Genomic DNA, 15,529 nt, shown 5'->3' on the forward strand with positions numbered 1-15,529 from the left:
ATCTTTTCCAATCCACACGAAAGTCAACACAGGACTTCAGACGCCACATGCAGCCACTCTTCACAGAATTTGCATTGAGCTGTTTTATCCAGAATGATCCCGTGTTGTTGACAACTATGTCAGTTGGATAATGAGTCCTGGTTCCCAGTTTGGGTCGTGGCCTTTCATTTGCCAACTTGTCCATTTGAATCTAATCTAATCTTGTGGACATTTTTTTTTAATCTAATCTTGTGAAATATGTAATTTGCAGCGGGGTGCCTGTGTTTATCAGTGGCAGGAATAGAGATCACAGAGAAGTCTGGTAGCAACAAGGCGCTGCTGCAGCGATGACTGAGAGACATTCATCCTTCACTGTCCCCGGGTCGCTGTCCATGCGGCGGGCAATTGATCCGCGTCAGATTTCAAAGGCACACAGTCTTTTAATTGGGAGTCGGAAAGTCTCTCAGCCGTTGCCTGAAGGACCCAGTTCCCTATTGCGGCAATCTCTGCACCAATCTCTATTTTGCAGTGGGAATTGAAGATGAGATTATTCCGAGATTGAGGCCTGGGCTGGGTAGAGGGGATAGTAGAGCGAAAGCGCTGTGTATCCTCAGGGGCTCGAGTCCAAGGTGACCAGTGTTGGGCTTGTTACTCAACAGAAAAATCTATTCCTTTTTGTTACTCAAAAGTTATGTTATTACTTATTCCTACTTCCAGGGAGCAGTAATTTGTTACTGTGATGTGGGGGTGGCTGGTTTTTAAATTTATTTGTGTGTTCGGGAGACTCGGGTGCATAAAAACCTGATTATAATCGTGTTTCTGCCACAACCACAGTGCGAGCTGTGAGTGAATTACGCGAAGGGGAGCGTTATGGCAGGAGACTTATTTTACGAAAAAGAGTGAGGCGAGGGCGGAAGTGGCAATTGTTCAAAGTAAAATACCCGGAAGACTAATGAAAATAAAATACATTTCCTTTTAAACAACTTTATTCTTTCTTTGCGGCCCGGTACCAAATTATCCACGGCCAGGTACCGGTCCGCGACCCGGTGGTTCAACATTGACAACTTTGTCTCAATGTGCAACAGATCTGCAGACTAATAAGTGCATCTTGCAGGGCGTCAAAGGAGAGTTGTAAATATTTAGTGGGCAGTTGCACAGAATCAGCAGTACAAGAGAACCGTGTCATCTGTGTAAAGGTGGCTTTGACAGCTGCTCAGAGATGAGACAATATTATTCATGTAAATAAGACGGGGCCCAGGTTTGATCCCTGTGGAACACTTTTTGTGATGGGTAGAAATTCTGATTGGGCATTTCCCATTTTCACACACTGAAATCTTTGTAATGGAAGAAGGTGGTCAACAGTATCAAATGCCGGGCGGCTAAGTGGCGCAGTGGGCAAGGCGATCACCACTAACGCAGGAGATGCTGGGTTCGAGCCCAGCTCTCTGCGTTGCTTCCGGCTTGGCTGGTCGTTCGGGCACCTATTCCGCCACAGATTCCGTTGTTTTTTTTGTTTGTTTGTTTGTTTGTTAACACTTTGGGTGCCGGGAAACGCTTTACAGCGTCTTTCCCGGCCATGCTCAAGGTGCCGAGGACGCTGTACAGCGTCTTTGATCTGTTTACATCTTTTTTCGATTTTCCCCGTCTGAACTTCACCGCCGAGCTTTTGGAAGAAAATTTTAACCGGAAACTGCATTTCCTCTCAAATTTCACTAGGTGGCAGTGTCCCCCTATTTTCTAACACTATCACAATAGGGGGAATATTGTACCCCACAATGAATCTGGCATTTGATTGGCCAGCATACCTGGCCAATGTAACCACAGGTATAAAACGTTAGCGCGATCCCAGAATCTACGAGGTTTTGGAGGAGAGAGAGAGAGAGAGATAGATAGAGCGATAGAGAGAGAGAGAGAGAGATTGAGAGAGAGATTTGAATTGAGATCAGCCTATAGTCTATATTTATAGTGTTATACAGTATAGTGGTAGTATCAGACTAATTGTAAGGTTTCAGCTGTGCTTTAGAAAGTACTTAGTCGTGCTAAGTAGTAGTACTATTCGAGGGATTAGTGTGTAGTCTAGGTAGTATATTTCAGTAGTAGTAATAGTAGTTTGATCAGTTAGTAGTTTCATTTAGATCAGTATGAAGAGACGTAGTGTAGGAAAGCGAGGGGACAATCCGGCGGCGGGTCGCTTTGTTCAGACGAAGCTGGCGTTTGGACCCGCGGTTGTTCAAGCAGCAGCAGCACCAACAGCACCAACGTCTTTGGTAGCTCCGATCGGAGAGAGCCGTGAGACCGTTGCTGGGCCCAGTAACGCGTCTCTCCCCGGGACCGGGAGCGGCTCTACCCGACGCAGTTCGAGGAAGAGGAAGGCTGCCGCTGTGGTCATAGCTTCTTCATGCGAGTCAGGGGACAGCGATTCGACCGCCCACGAATCTGATGGGAGCGCCGATTGGGAACCACCAGGTAATTACACGGTCTTATATATATATATATATATATGTGTGTGTGTGAAACGTGTATTTGATGATTTACATACTGTGACTATGTAACGTTAGTTCGACAAACCAACGGCGATATGCATGTGATTGTGTGTGTGTGTGAAACGTGTATTTGATGATTTACATACTGTGACTGTCTATGTAACGTTAGTTCGACAAACCAACGCCGGCGATATGCATGTGATTGTGTGTGTGTGAAACGTGTATTTGATGATTTACCTACCGCTTATTCTGTGACTATGTAACGTTAGTTTGCCAAACCTAACGCTGATATGCATTTATTATATTCTAGCTCCGGAATCATCTGACGATGATCTCGGCTTGGGTCGGAGGTATGAGTCTGATTCATCGCACGATTCAGACGTGGGAGTCGGACACGGTGGTGGTCGACGGGGCAACGGTACGTCATGTTTACTAATGCAATGTGAATATTGTTTTGTGCATGTTCAAATCGATAGTTGAATGATATAGGATATAGTAGGGATGTAGAGTACAGGCCACGCGACCATGTGCTACAGTTAGGTTGTCTTGTGTGCGTGTGTGTGTGTGTGTGTGCATGTGCACGCCCTTTGAAGTGGCTCTTTGAAGTGTGTAGCTATCATGTAAGTGATAATAGTTGCATGCTGGGCATGATACGACGTGGTGGTGGTGGTCGACGTGGTAATTGGTATGTTGCAATGTGAATATTGTTTTGTGCATGTTCAAATCAATAGTTGAATGATATAGGATATAGTAGGCATGCAGTACAGGCCACGCTACCATGTGCTACAGTTAGGTTGTCTTGTGTGCGTGTGTGTGTGTGTGTGTGTGCATGTGCACGCCCTTTGAAGTGGCTCTTTGAAGTGTGTAGCTATCATGTAAGTGATAATAGTTGCATGCTGGGCATGATACGACGTGGTGGTGGTGGTCGACGTGGTAATTGGTATGTTGCAATGTGAATATTGTTTTGTGCATGTTCAAATCGATAGTTGAATGATATAGGATATAGTAGGCATGCAGTACAGGCCACGCTACCATGTGCTACAGTTAGGTTGTCTTGTGTGCGTGTGTGTGTGTGTGTGTGCATGTGCACGCCCTTTGAAGTGGCTCTTTGAAGTGTGTAGCTATCATGTAAGTGATAATAGTTGCATGCTGGGCATGATACGACGTGGTGGTGGTGGTCGACGTGGTAATTGGTATGTTGCAATGTGAATATTGTTTTGTGCATGTTCAAATCGATAGTTGAATGATATAGGATATAGTAGGCATGTACAGGCCACTACATTTAGTTACATGGATGTGTGTGTGTGTGTGTGTGTAGATGCCTCACCCCATGCCATTTGATGTGTGTGTGTATGTGTGTGTGTGTGTGTGCAGTGTGTGTACACACACACACACACAAGATCAAAAGACATGCATCCTCTCCAACACCTTTGAACTTCGCAGTACATGGTGAGGCCTCTATATGCAAATTCCATTGATTACAGCACACACATACACAATGGCATGGACACATGGCGAGGCCTATATTTAAATGCATGGTTGTGTAGCATATGTAAAATTCCATTGATTACAACACACACACATGTACATGCTTTGATGGACGCTGATTTATTTTGTGTTCACACAGCAGAACACTCCGAAACCGAATCCGGGGCCAATACACCAACATGCTTGGGTATGTACTAACTACATTTATGTATGTGTAAATGTATTACTATTGTGTTTTGTGAGACTTACTTACTGAATGAATTTAATCCAATTCAGATTCTGGCGCAGACCCTGCAGATAGTGACGCTGAGACTGGCAACGACATAGGATCACATTCTACTCCTGCAGGTAATTGTACATGGTGGTGACTGGCTGCTGCTAGAGCCTGGGCCTGGTGGTAGCTGGCTGCTGCTAGAGCCTGGGCCTGGTGGTGACTGGCTGCTGCTAGAGCCTGGGCCTGGTGGTGACTGGCTGCTGCAGGGCCTGGGCCTGGTGGTGACTGGCTGCTGCAGGGCCTGGGCCTGGTGGTGACTGGCTGCTGCAGGGCCTGGTCTGGTGGTGATGGTGGTAAATACAATGACAATGCGTTGCCCTAGTGTAATGTATTACATCATGTGATTCTAGAACTGGATGCTAGTCTGGACATGCCGGAACCTGTTGCAGGGCGGAAACGCACATCTAAGAGCGGTAAGTTGGCCTCACTCTGCACACCACTTCCAGCTCTGACCTCTGACCCCCACACCACGTCCAGCTCTGACATCTGAACCCCACACACACTCACTCATTCACTCACACAGTTTGTAACTACGTGGCATATGAATGTCTACAGTAGGGGTGTTATAGTATATTTGTATAATTGACAGGTCGTGGAGGAGCGAAGAGCAGGGCTGCGATCCGTCAGGAAGAGGAGAATGCCTGGTCTCGTGAGGGCTGGGTGCCTCAAAGGATCCCCTTCACAGCCCAACCGGGGTTGCTCCAGGACGCCAAGGCACTCAGATCTTACCGGCCTGCGAAATGGATGGATCTGTTCCTGACAGATGCTTTTCTGAACTCTATTGTTGCCCAGTCCAACCTCTACGCTGAGCAGTCCATTGCCCGGCTGGACCCCACGCTAACCAGTAGCAGGGCACTGCTTTGGAAGCCCCTCACATTGAAGGAGCTGAAGAAGTTCCTCGGACTCCATTTCCTTAGCAGTGTCCTGCGGAAGCCTCGCGTGGACCAGATGTGGACCACTGACGACATGATGTACACACCGTACTACTCTGATACCATGCCACGCAACAGGTTCCAATTGATCTGGCGATTCCTCCACTTTGCGGACAATACTTCCCTGGAGGTTAGAGACAAATTGTGCAAAGTACGCCCTGTAGTCGACCATGTAAACACGAGGTGCAAGGAGCTGTACCAGCCTGAACGCGAGCTCGCCATTGACGAGGGGGTGATGGCATGGCGAGGCCGCCTGACCTTCCGGGTCTACAACCCCAACAAGCCCACCCGCTATGGCATCAAGTCCTACTTCCTGTGCGAATCACGCACAGGATATTGCTTTTCATTTAAGCCATATTGTCGGGAAGGCTCGCTCCTGGGGGACACGGTCGTCGGTCTGCTTGGACGTCTGTCTGGGGCCGGCTATACGCTCTACATGGACAACTTCTACAACTCGGTACGTATGTCAGCCAGGCTCCGACAGTTGAGGACCGACGTCTGTGGTACCCTCAGGAAGCACCGGGGCGAGCCAGCCATCATCAAGAACATTACCAAACGTGACATCGGTGTGGGGGAGCGCATTGCGGTCAACAACAAGGAGGTCCTGATCGTGGCATGGCGCGATAAGAGAATCGTGAAGACCATCAGCAGCTTCCACGAGGACACTATGGAAAAGGCGATGGTGTGGAAGAAGCAGAAGAAGGGCAAAGCGCTGAGGGTGGAGATGCTCAAGCCAACATCAATCCTGGAGTACAATAAATTCATGAACGGCGTCGATCAGCTGGATCAAAATATATCGTACTATCCGGTTACACGTAAGACTGGAAAGTGGACCAAAAAGTTTGTGATGTATCTGATCCAAATATGTATCTTCAACGCGTTTGTCTTGTACAAAAAAAAGCACCCACAAGGGCATTACTCCAACCTCTTCCGGTTCACCAGGGCTGTGGCGCGGACCTACACAGACGGTAAGGAGAAGAAGATTCCTGGGGTGACAGCGGAGATGGAGGCGGAGGCGGAGGCAGGGGAGGAGGCAGGGGAGGAGGCAGGGGGTGGGGATGAGGAGGAGGCAGGGGCTGAGCAGGTGGGGCGTGTCGACCCTAGGGCCCCACTGGGGGACCCGCAGAGCAGATTAGTGGGTGGCTTTGTGAAGCATGTAATGGTTGCATACAAAGCCACCCCGAAGAGAAAGCTACCGTGTAGGAAATGTCGTGTCTGCAGTAGGCGTGGCATCAGGAGTGAGACCAGATATTTTTGCACATCGTGCAAAGTCCCCCTGCATCGTGACAAATGCTTCGCTCTGTACCACACAAAGAGGGATTTCTCTAAATAGTTTCTTTATTAGTTGTCATACAGAAGTACAGACTACTTCTAAATAATCCGGCACACAGAAGTACAGATTACTTCTAAATAATCCATCATTGTGTGATACAGACAGAACCATGTGTACCGGTACATAGTATAGCTAGCTGAGTGTAGTATAGTATAGTGTAGTATAGTATAGTATAGTATATTGTAGTATAGTATAGTATAGTATAGTGTATGGGTAGTTGCACTGTTTTCTGTACAAGACAAATGCGTTGAACACATGTATTTGGGCCACGGTTGTCGATATTGCATAGGCATGTTTGGACCACTTGCAGATGAGACGTTATGTTAGCGATCTAGCTGTATCGACTCCATTCATAATTTGCATTGTGTGTGTATATAGTTTTTTTTTATTTATCTTTTTCCCCCCTCATTTTTACCGTTTGCACAGAACCAATGGTTGCTGACAGTCACCCAGTTTAAAAAAGTATATACTGTAGGTAACATACCACACTTTTCTAATGCAGTCCATTGGCCTATTATTTATATACTTTGGAAGCATGTATTGGATATTTTTTGGTCCACAGATCATCTGGCGCTTCATCCATTTATCAATGGACAATGCAGTCATCGATGCGAGAGACCAAGTAAGATATGCCCTGTAGTTCATGTGACGTGAATGTTACCAGCAAACTTCTAAATGCACTGAAACAATGGTTGGTTATCCTCCAGTGTTCACTTTTTATAAGGTATTGTCTTTGTAAATTACCATAATCCTATACTGTGAATGTTACCAACAAACTCCTAAATGCACTGACACAATGGTTGGTTATCATCAGCCAGTGTTCACTTTTTATAAGGTATTGTCTTGGTAAATTACCATAATCCTATACTGTGAATGTTACCAACAAACTCCTAAATGCACTGAAACAATGGTTGGTTATCATCACAGTGTTCACTTTTTATAAGGTATTGTCTTGGTAAATTACCATAATCCTATACTGTGAATGTTACCAACAAACTCCTAAATGCACTGAAACAATGGTTGGTTATCATCACAGTGTTCACTTTTTATAAGGTATTGTCTTGGTAAATTACCATAATCCTATACTGTGAATGTTACCAACAAACTCCTAAATGCACTGAAACAATGGTTGGTTATCATCACAGTGTTCACTTTTTATAAGGTATTGTCTTGGTAAATTACCATAATCCTATACTGTGAATGTTACCAACAAACTCCTAAATGCACTGAAACAATGGTTGATTATCCTCCAGTGTTCACTTTTTATAAGGTATTGTCTTGGTAAATTACCATAATCCTATACTGTGAATGTTACCAACAAACTCCTAAATGCACTGAAACAATGGTTGATTATCCTCCAGTGTTCACTTTTTATAAGGTATTGTCTTGGTAAATTACCATAATCCTATACTGTGAATGTTACCAACAAACTCCTAAATGCACTGAAACAATGGTTGGTTATCCTCCAGTGTTCACTTTTTATAAGGTATTGTCTTTGTAAATTACCATAATCCTATACTGTGAATGTTACCAACAAACTCCTAAATGCACTGACACAATGGTTGGTTATCATCAGCCAGTGTTCACTTTTTATAAGGTATTGTCTTGGTAAATTACCATAATCCTATACTGTGAATGTTACCAACAAACTCCTAAATGCACTGAAACAATGGTTGATTATCCTCCAGTGTTCACTTTTTATAAGGTATTGTATTGGTAAATTACCATAATCCTATACTGTGAATGTTACCAACAAACTCCTAAATGCACTGAAACAATGGTTGATTATCCTCCAGTGTTCACTTTTTATAAGGTATTGTCTTGGTAAATTACCATAATCCTATACTGTGAATGTTACCAACAAACTCCTAAATGCACTGAAACAATGGTTGATTATCCTCCAGTGTTCACTTTTTATAAGGTATTGTCTTGGTAAATTACCATAATCCTATACTGTGAATGTTACCAACAAACTCCTAAATGCACTGAAACAATGGTTGGTTATCATCACAGTGTTCACTTTTTATAAGGTATTGTCTTGGTAAATTACCATAATCCTATACTGTGAATGTTACCAACAAACTCCTAAATGCACTGAAACAATGGTTGATTATCCTCCAGTGTTCACTTTTTATAAGGTATTGTATTGGTAAATTACCATAATCCTATACTGTGAATGTTACCAACAAACTCCTAAATGCACTGAAACAATGGTTGATTATCCTCCAGTGTTCACTTTTTATAAGGTATTGTCTTGGTAAATTACCATAATCCTATACTGTGAATGTTACCAGCATATAATGCACAGCAACAATGGTTGGTACTGATGACTTGTCACCCAGTTTATTGAACATATTTTACAATAAAAATGTTCATGGCATCAAAGTTTCAAGTTTTTTGCATTGTAAAGTATTCTGTATTTTATAATAATGTTGTCTGGACCTACACCAGTAGTTATAAAACTTACTTGTTCATTAGCGCCAGGCATATCAATCAAATGACCAACAAAGTAATCAATCAATCAAACAAATCAATCTATGAATCAAACTATCAACAAAACAATCAAACATTCTATCAAGCAAATGACCAACAAAGTAATCAATCAAACAAATCAATCTATGAATCAAACTATCAACAAAACAATCAAACATTCTATCAATCAAATGACCAACAAAGTAATCAATCAATCAAACCAATCAATCTATGAATCAAACTATCAACAAAACAATCAAACATTCTATCAAGCAAATGACCAACAAAGTAATCAATCAATCAAACCAATCAATCTATGAATCAAACTATCAACAAAACAATCAAACATTCTATCAAGCAAACTATCAACAAAACAATCAAACATTCTATCAATCAAATGACCAACAAAGTAATCAATCAATCAAACAAATCAATCTATGAATCAAACTATCAACAAAACAATCAAACATTCTATCAATCAAATGACCAACAAAGTAATCAATCAATCAAACCAATCAATCTATGAATCAAACTATCAACAAAACAATCAAACATTCTATCAAGCAAACTATCAACAAAACAATCAAACATTCTATCAATCAAATGACCAACAAAGTAATCAATCAATCAAACAAATCAATCTATGAATCAAACTATCAACAAAACAATCAAACATTCTATCAATCAAATGACCAACAAAGTAATCAATCAATCAAACAAATCAATCTATGAATCAAACTATCAACAAAACAATCAAACATTCTATCAATCAAATGACCAACAAAGTAATCAATCAATCAAACAAATCAATCTATGAATCAAACTATCAACAAAACAATAAAACATTCTATCAATCAAACCAATAAAACAATCTGTCAAACAATCAATCAATCAAACCATCCATCCATCCATCCCAGTCTAAATTGCTTTATAACACGTTCAGTACCTATTATCACCCCGCCGGCACACCTTTCATAAAAGTGCCTGTAACTTCTGTTCTAAATAATTTACCTCCACTTTTATCTTTTGTTGACGTTTTTTAACTTGTAATTGTGAACGAACGAAGACATGCAGAAACAAACGGTTTTTTGCATTGTGTACATCAACTTGTCGTCTTCAAATGAGCCCAACCATTTCCCCATAGTTATAATATAAAATATAGAAATAGCTCCGCTAAGATCATGAGATATGCTAGAATCGTCCAGGAATCCTGGCAACCCACAGTCATTTTCCGGATTTTTGGCCGGCACCCAAAGTGTTAATTTCAACCACTTCATCCAATTGGACAGAACTTGCCTCCTTTTTTATTTTTATTTTTTTATCGCTTTTATCTTATTTGTTTTTTCTTGTTGTTACTATACACAGATCTTTTATGTATTTTATTATATTTTTTTCAATTTTATTTCTTATTTTTTCCATCCTTTCCTTGTACAGTGTCCTTGAGTCTGAGAAAGGCGCTTCTCTCTTAAAATCCAATCTATTATTATTATTATTATTATACTAATACAATTGGCAGTATTAGGGGGTGGGAAAGCTGGTGGGTGGGGATCGGACATTGTGGACAGCGACTCCTACAGGTCGGTTGGTGCGCCTGTACAGCAGAATCAGGAAGCAACAGGGGCAGCGTGAGCCTCCCACGCGTTACTCCTTGCCGCTGAGAGATCGTGCTGTGCAGGTGAAAAGATGGGACATCTGCCTCCTTGTGTACCGGAGGGGACATGTGATGCAAGGCTTGGTCCACATTGCAGCCGACCAGTGGGAGGCATGGTCTAACAACGTTCGAGACAGGGGAGGGTAGAATTGGATAATACGAAAATTGGGATGGGAGAAAAATGGGGAGAAAAAGTAGATCACAAAAAAAAACAGTATAATAATATGCAGGACCTCCAAGTGCTCCTGTCCGTCTTCGTCAAGGACACCACAGCGTTAGCGATCTGTTGTTGTGCATGTTTTTCCATTGGGTTTATCTTATCGGGGGGAAACCCTTGCGAGCACGGGGGGGAGAACATGCAAACTCCACACAGAAAGGCCTGGGAGATACCCCACCTGGGTACCTGGCATCATGGAAACCTGGTCCCCAAGCGGGAATCGAACCCTGGACCCTGGGCCAGTATCAAATGCCTTCGACAAATCTACAAACAGGGCAGCACAATGCTTTCCTTTGTTAACACTTTCAGTGCCGGCCGTGTTTTCCTATTTACCCCGTTGAATGCCACCATCCACGGCCAATGTTAACGTTAATATCGCCTAATCTATGTTTTAAATTATGGCTATGTGTCTAATCTGCCCGTCGCTTATCAAAGACTCATTTTCCAGTCAACATTGGCAAGGCAGATTGTATTTTTATCGCTTCATTTCCGTTTGATAGCATTTTGAAAATCACCCGTTTTCCGGGGAAAAACAACCCATGCCTATGATAATTGCCTTTTACTGGAATATTCCAGAACGTTGTCATTTGTCGGCCTATTTATGAATCGTTTTCAAATAAACGCTAGATAATCGATAGTATATGTGTGCGCACGCACGCTCGTGCCGTGCGCTGATAATCGCTGCTCTTATTTCCTCATGGCTTTTACAGTCAAAACAGCCATATCACATAAACGCTTATATATCCGTGAAAACGAGTCTGATTATCCTAACACTGATAACATAGATTCCTTACCTGAGGTCAGATGGTATCCAAATGGTTTATTCCAATTTCCGATCGCCATTCGAAAAAATCGATAAATGTATTGATCCATCGTGTGTACAGCACATGATCCGCGCGGCTCAGAGGCTCCAGAATGAACTCTGGTAGACCCCGGCTGCATCAGTGAGAAGTAAAATGTGGAGTCAGAAATCCGTTCTCCCACACTTTCATTGAGTCCATTCCAAAAGGGTGATTTACCATCTGGGAGACGATAGGGGGTGCTTTTTTCACATCTGAGCGCCGGCGGTCCCTGGATCTCCAACGGTAGGCTCGCGTGATGCAATATGATTTCAGATTGCTAATAAAAATAAATAAAAAAAACACCCGAGAATACTCGTGACCGTGGCATTCAACGGTCGTGGCGTAAACCCGAGAAAAGCCGTGAGTGGCATACAAAGTGTTAAGGGCTGATACAATGTCATTTATAACTAGACGAGTCACTGAGATTGTACTGTGTTTTTCTCTAAAACCAGATTGGTGTGGGCTTAATATAGAGTGCTTTGTGATCAATTATTTAAGTTTGTTGTTTACCAATGACTCCAGGATTTCTGCTAGACAGGATAGCTTAGAGATTGGTCTATCTCATACATGCATAAATACATACCGTAGCCTCCGTGAAGAAGACGCATCAGCTCTGTTTCCTCCCTTTTAGAGTCCCCACTTTTCACATTGGATTTCCTTACAATGATGTTCTTGTCATCTGTGTAGGGCTGTACCCAATTTTTTGTCAAATTGGATAAATAAAAAAAAAAATAAAAAAAAAGTTTACGTCTATTCATAAGAGGTTCTGGCTAAATACATTGGCATGCATACGTTAACATAGTCAAGTGCAACAGAGTCATATGACATTTTTTCTTGCGTTTAACTTTAAAATCAATAAATCTGTTAAGACAATTGCATATGACACCAGGTGGCTGATGTGAATTGCAGACAATGCAAATTAGGATTTTTCAGAATCATATGTCAGACTAATAAACTCATGACAACACTGGTATTACCGGTGACGCCAGACTTTTTTCATAATGACGCTCAATATCTGTAGAGCAATTATAGCGCTACATTGATCCACTGTGTCTAGTCTGTTTTTAATACATTTTCAATGACTAGTATCCATTTGTTGGACAGACAGAGTTGACTTTGGTTCTAATAAGAAAATAAACCAACGGACAGTGATACCTTCCATCAATGTTCTATCTGACAGATGTAGCTGTTTAGTGCAGGGGTTCTCAACCTTTCTGCTGCCAAGGCACCCCTGTGTTCAATAAAATATTCCAGGGCACCCCTACATACGATAAAGACTTTTCCGGTCCTGTCTTTTTTGCTACAATGATGACAAAAGTGCTTGCTTTCAAAATAATATTTATTTAAGAAACCGGGAAACACATTGTGTGTTTATGCCTATATAATGCATTATTAATAGGTGTTTCCAGTCTAAATGGCTTAGTACTGTTGACATTACACTGTTTGTAGTAGTAAATCAAATAGCATATTTCTTTAAATAAAATTACAGAAAATTATAACTAAAGTGCTATCTGTTGCAGCTGCACACTTTTCCATAAAAATAGCATATTTGGATAAGTGTGACCATTTCTCAAACTGAAAATCATGTATTTTTTTTAAATACAGAAAAGGATCACTAAAGTGCTATCTGTTGCAGCTGCACTGTTCTCCATAAAAATAGCATATTTGGATAAGTGTGACCATTTCTCAAAAATGTAAATACAGAAAAGGATCACCAAGTTACCATTTCTCAAAAAATATAAATAAATACAGAAAATAAGCACTCGTTCACTCAGTGGACATTTCTAGCTCAATGCGAGGTCTGCTGCTGCTTGCTAATAATACGGTCAATGCGTGGGGAGATCTTTGACAAAGCAACACGCATGTCATCCTCAAGGCTCAACTTGGCCCTATATTTTGTTTTCAGAGCTGTCATGGATGAAAAGCCAGCTTCACACGGATATGTGGTGCTGAATGGTATCAACACCTTAACTGCTGCATCATGAGATACTTGGTACTCAGCACCACACTCTGAAACTAGCTCTCCAGGTGGTATCAGATGAGATTTCAATGAGTTCTTCCAAGAGTTTGGATGGAGATGTGTCAGGAAGCTTTGTCTCAATGTTGTCTGTAAAGGTTTTTTTTTATCCAGAGTAACTTGGTGATCCTTTTCTGTGTTTTATTAAATAATGATTTTCAGATTTTGAGAAATGGTCAAACTTATCCAAATATGGTATTTTCATGGAAAACAGTGCAGCTGCAACAGATAGCACTTTAGTGATAATTTTCTGTAATCATAAAAAAAAAAAAGTTTAATCTCAAGGCACCCCTGGCAGCACCCTAGGGTGCCGCGGCACCCCTGTTGAGAACCGCTGGTTTAGTGCATCGCTCAAACATAGTGTTGCTGGACTGATCCTCAAGCTCCTTCCCAGTCAAGCTTAAAAAGTTGAGGCCTGGAATTCCTTGAAAACAGAAATTATTTTTAACAATGTGCTTAAAAAGTCCTTGAAATTCAAATCAACCATTCGCATTGAAAGTTTTGTTCATCCATTAATTTATTTTTATTTAAAGTGTAACTAATTGTCCGAAATCGGTCATAAATATTGGATCAGATTTTCTTTTCTATAAAAAACAGCATTTAGGCGGCTGGGTGGCGCCGTGGAGATTGCGCTCATCACCAATGCAAGAGACTCCGGTCTCGAATCCGGGTGTCAGCATTGCCTCCGGTTTGGGCCGGCCGTCATACTGGCTCAATTGGCAGAGCCAGCGGGTGGAAGTCGATGGGTGATAATCTGGACGTTGTGGACAGCGACTCCTACAGGTCGGTTGGGGGACGCCTGCACAGCAGAGACAGGAAATAGCGGGGGTAGTGTGAGCCTCCCACACGTTACACCTCGCCAATGAGAGTCCGCACTGGTAGGTGAAAAGATGTGACAGGCCTCGTGTACCGGAGGGGACAGGTGATGCAAGGCTTCTATCCTCCCTACAACCGACCAGTGGGGGGCACAAGACAGGGGAGGGGAGAATTGGAAACACGAAATTGGGATGGGAGAAGAATAGAAAAATAAGGAGAAAAAGTGGATTAAAAAAAAAACAGCATTTAAAAGTTAATTGAATCCTTTTTAACACTTTCAGTGCCCAGCAGGGGGCGCACATTTAGTGCTTGAATGCCCACTATCCGCTTCAATGTTAACGTTAATATTGCCTAATCTATGTTTTAAATTATGGCTATGTGTCTAATCTGCCTGTCGCTTATCAATGACTAATTTCCAGTCAACATTGTCGAAGCGGTTTGTTTTTTTATCGGTTCATTTCCGTTTTATAGCATTTTGAAAAGCCCTCGTTTTCAAGAAAAAAATAAAGATTCTCTGATAAACGCCCTGTGCTGTAATATTCTAGAATGTTGTCATTTTTCTGCCTATTTATGAATCGTTTTCAAATAAACGCTAGACCATCGATAGTATATGTGTACGCATGCACGCTGGTGCCGCGCGCTGAAAATCGATTCTCCTAGTTCCTGACCGCTCGCACAGTCAAACAGGCTGGGGGACACATAGGGGAAAAGCTTATATCTCCGTGAAAATAGGTCTGATCATCCCAAGACTGGTAAAATAGTTTCCTTACCTGAGATCAGATGGTATCCAAATGGATTATTCCAATTCCTGATCGCCATTCCAAAAATCAATCCTTTTATTGATCCTACGCGTATACTGTAAAACACATATTACACGCTGTGCTGAGGGTCCAGCATGAATCTGATCGGCTCCGGTTACATGCGTGAGAAGTAAAATGTGGATTCCGGAGTTTTTTTCTCATCCATTTTCATGGGAGTCCAATCCAAAAGGGTGCATTACCATCTGGGAGACGATAGGGGGCGCT

The 15,529-nt window shown here is 42.2% G+C and overlaps 1 protein-coding gene across 1 annotated transcript in view; it reads left to right on the forward strand.

The window, feature by feature from the left end:
- Positions 1 to 15,529, forward strand: part of LOC311223110 (tetraspanin-15) — a 59,008-nt gene that overhangs the window by 27,814 nt on the left and 15,665 nt on the right. The window lies entirely within an intron of this gene.

Source organism: Notolepis coatsorum (genome assembly GCF_963971535.1).
Source record: "Notolepis coatsorum genome assembly, chromosome: 2".
NCBI classification, from domain to species: Eukaryota; Metazoa; Chordata; class Actinopteri; order Aulopiformes; family Paralepididae; genus Notolepis; species Notolepis coatsorum.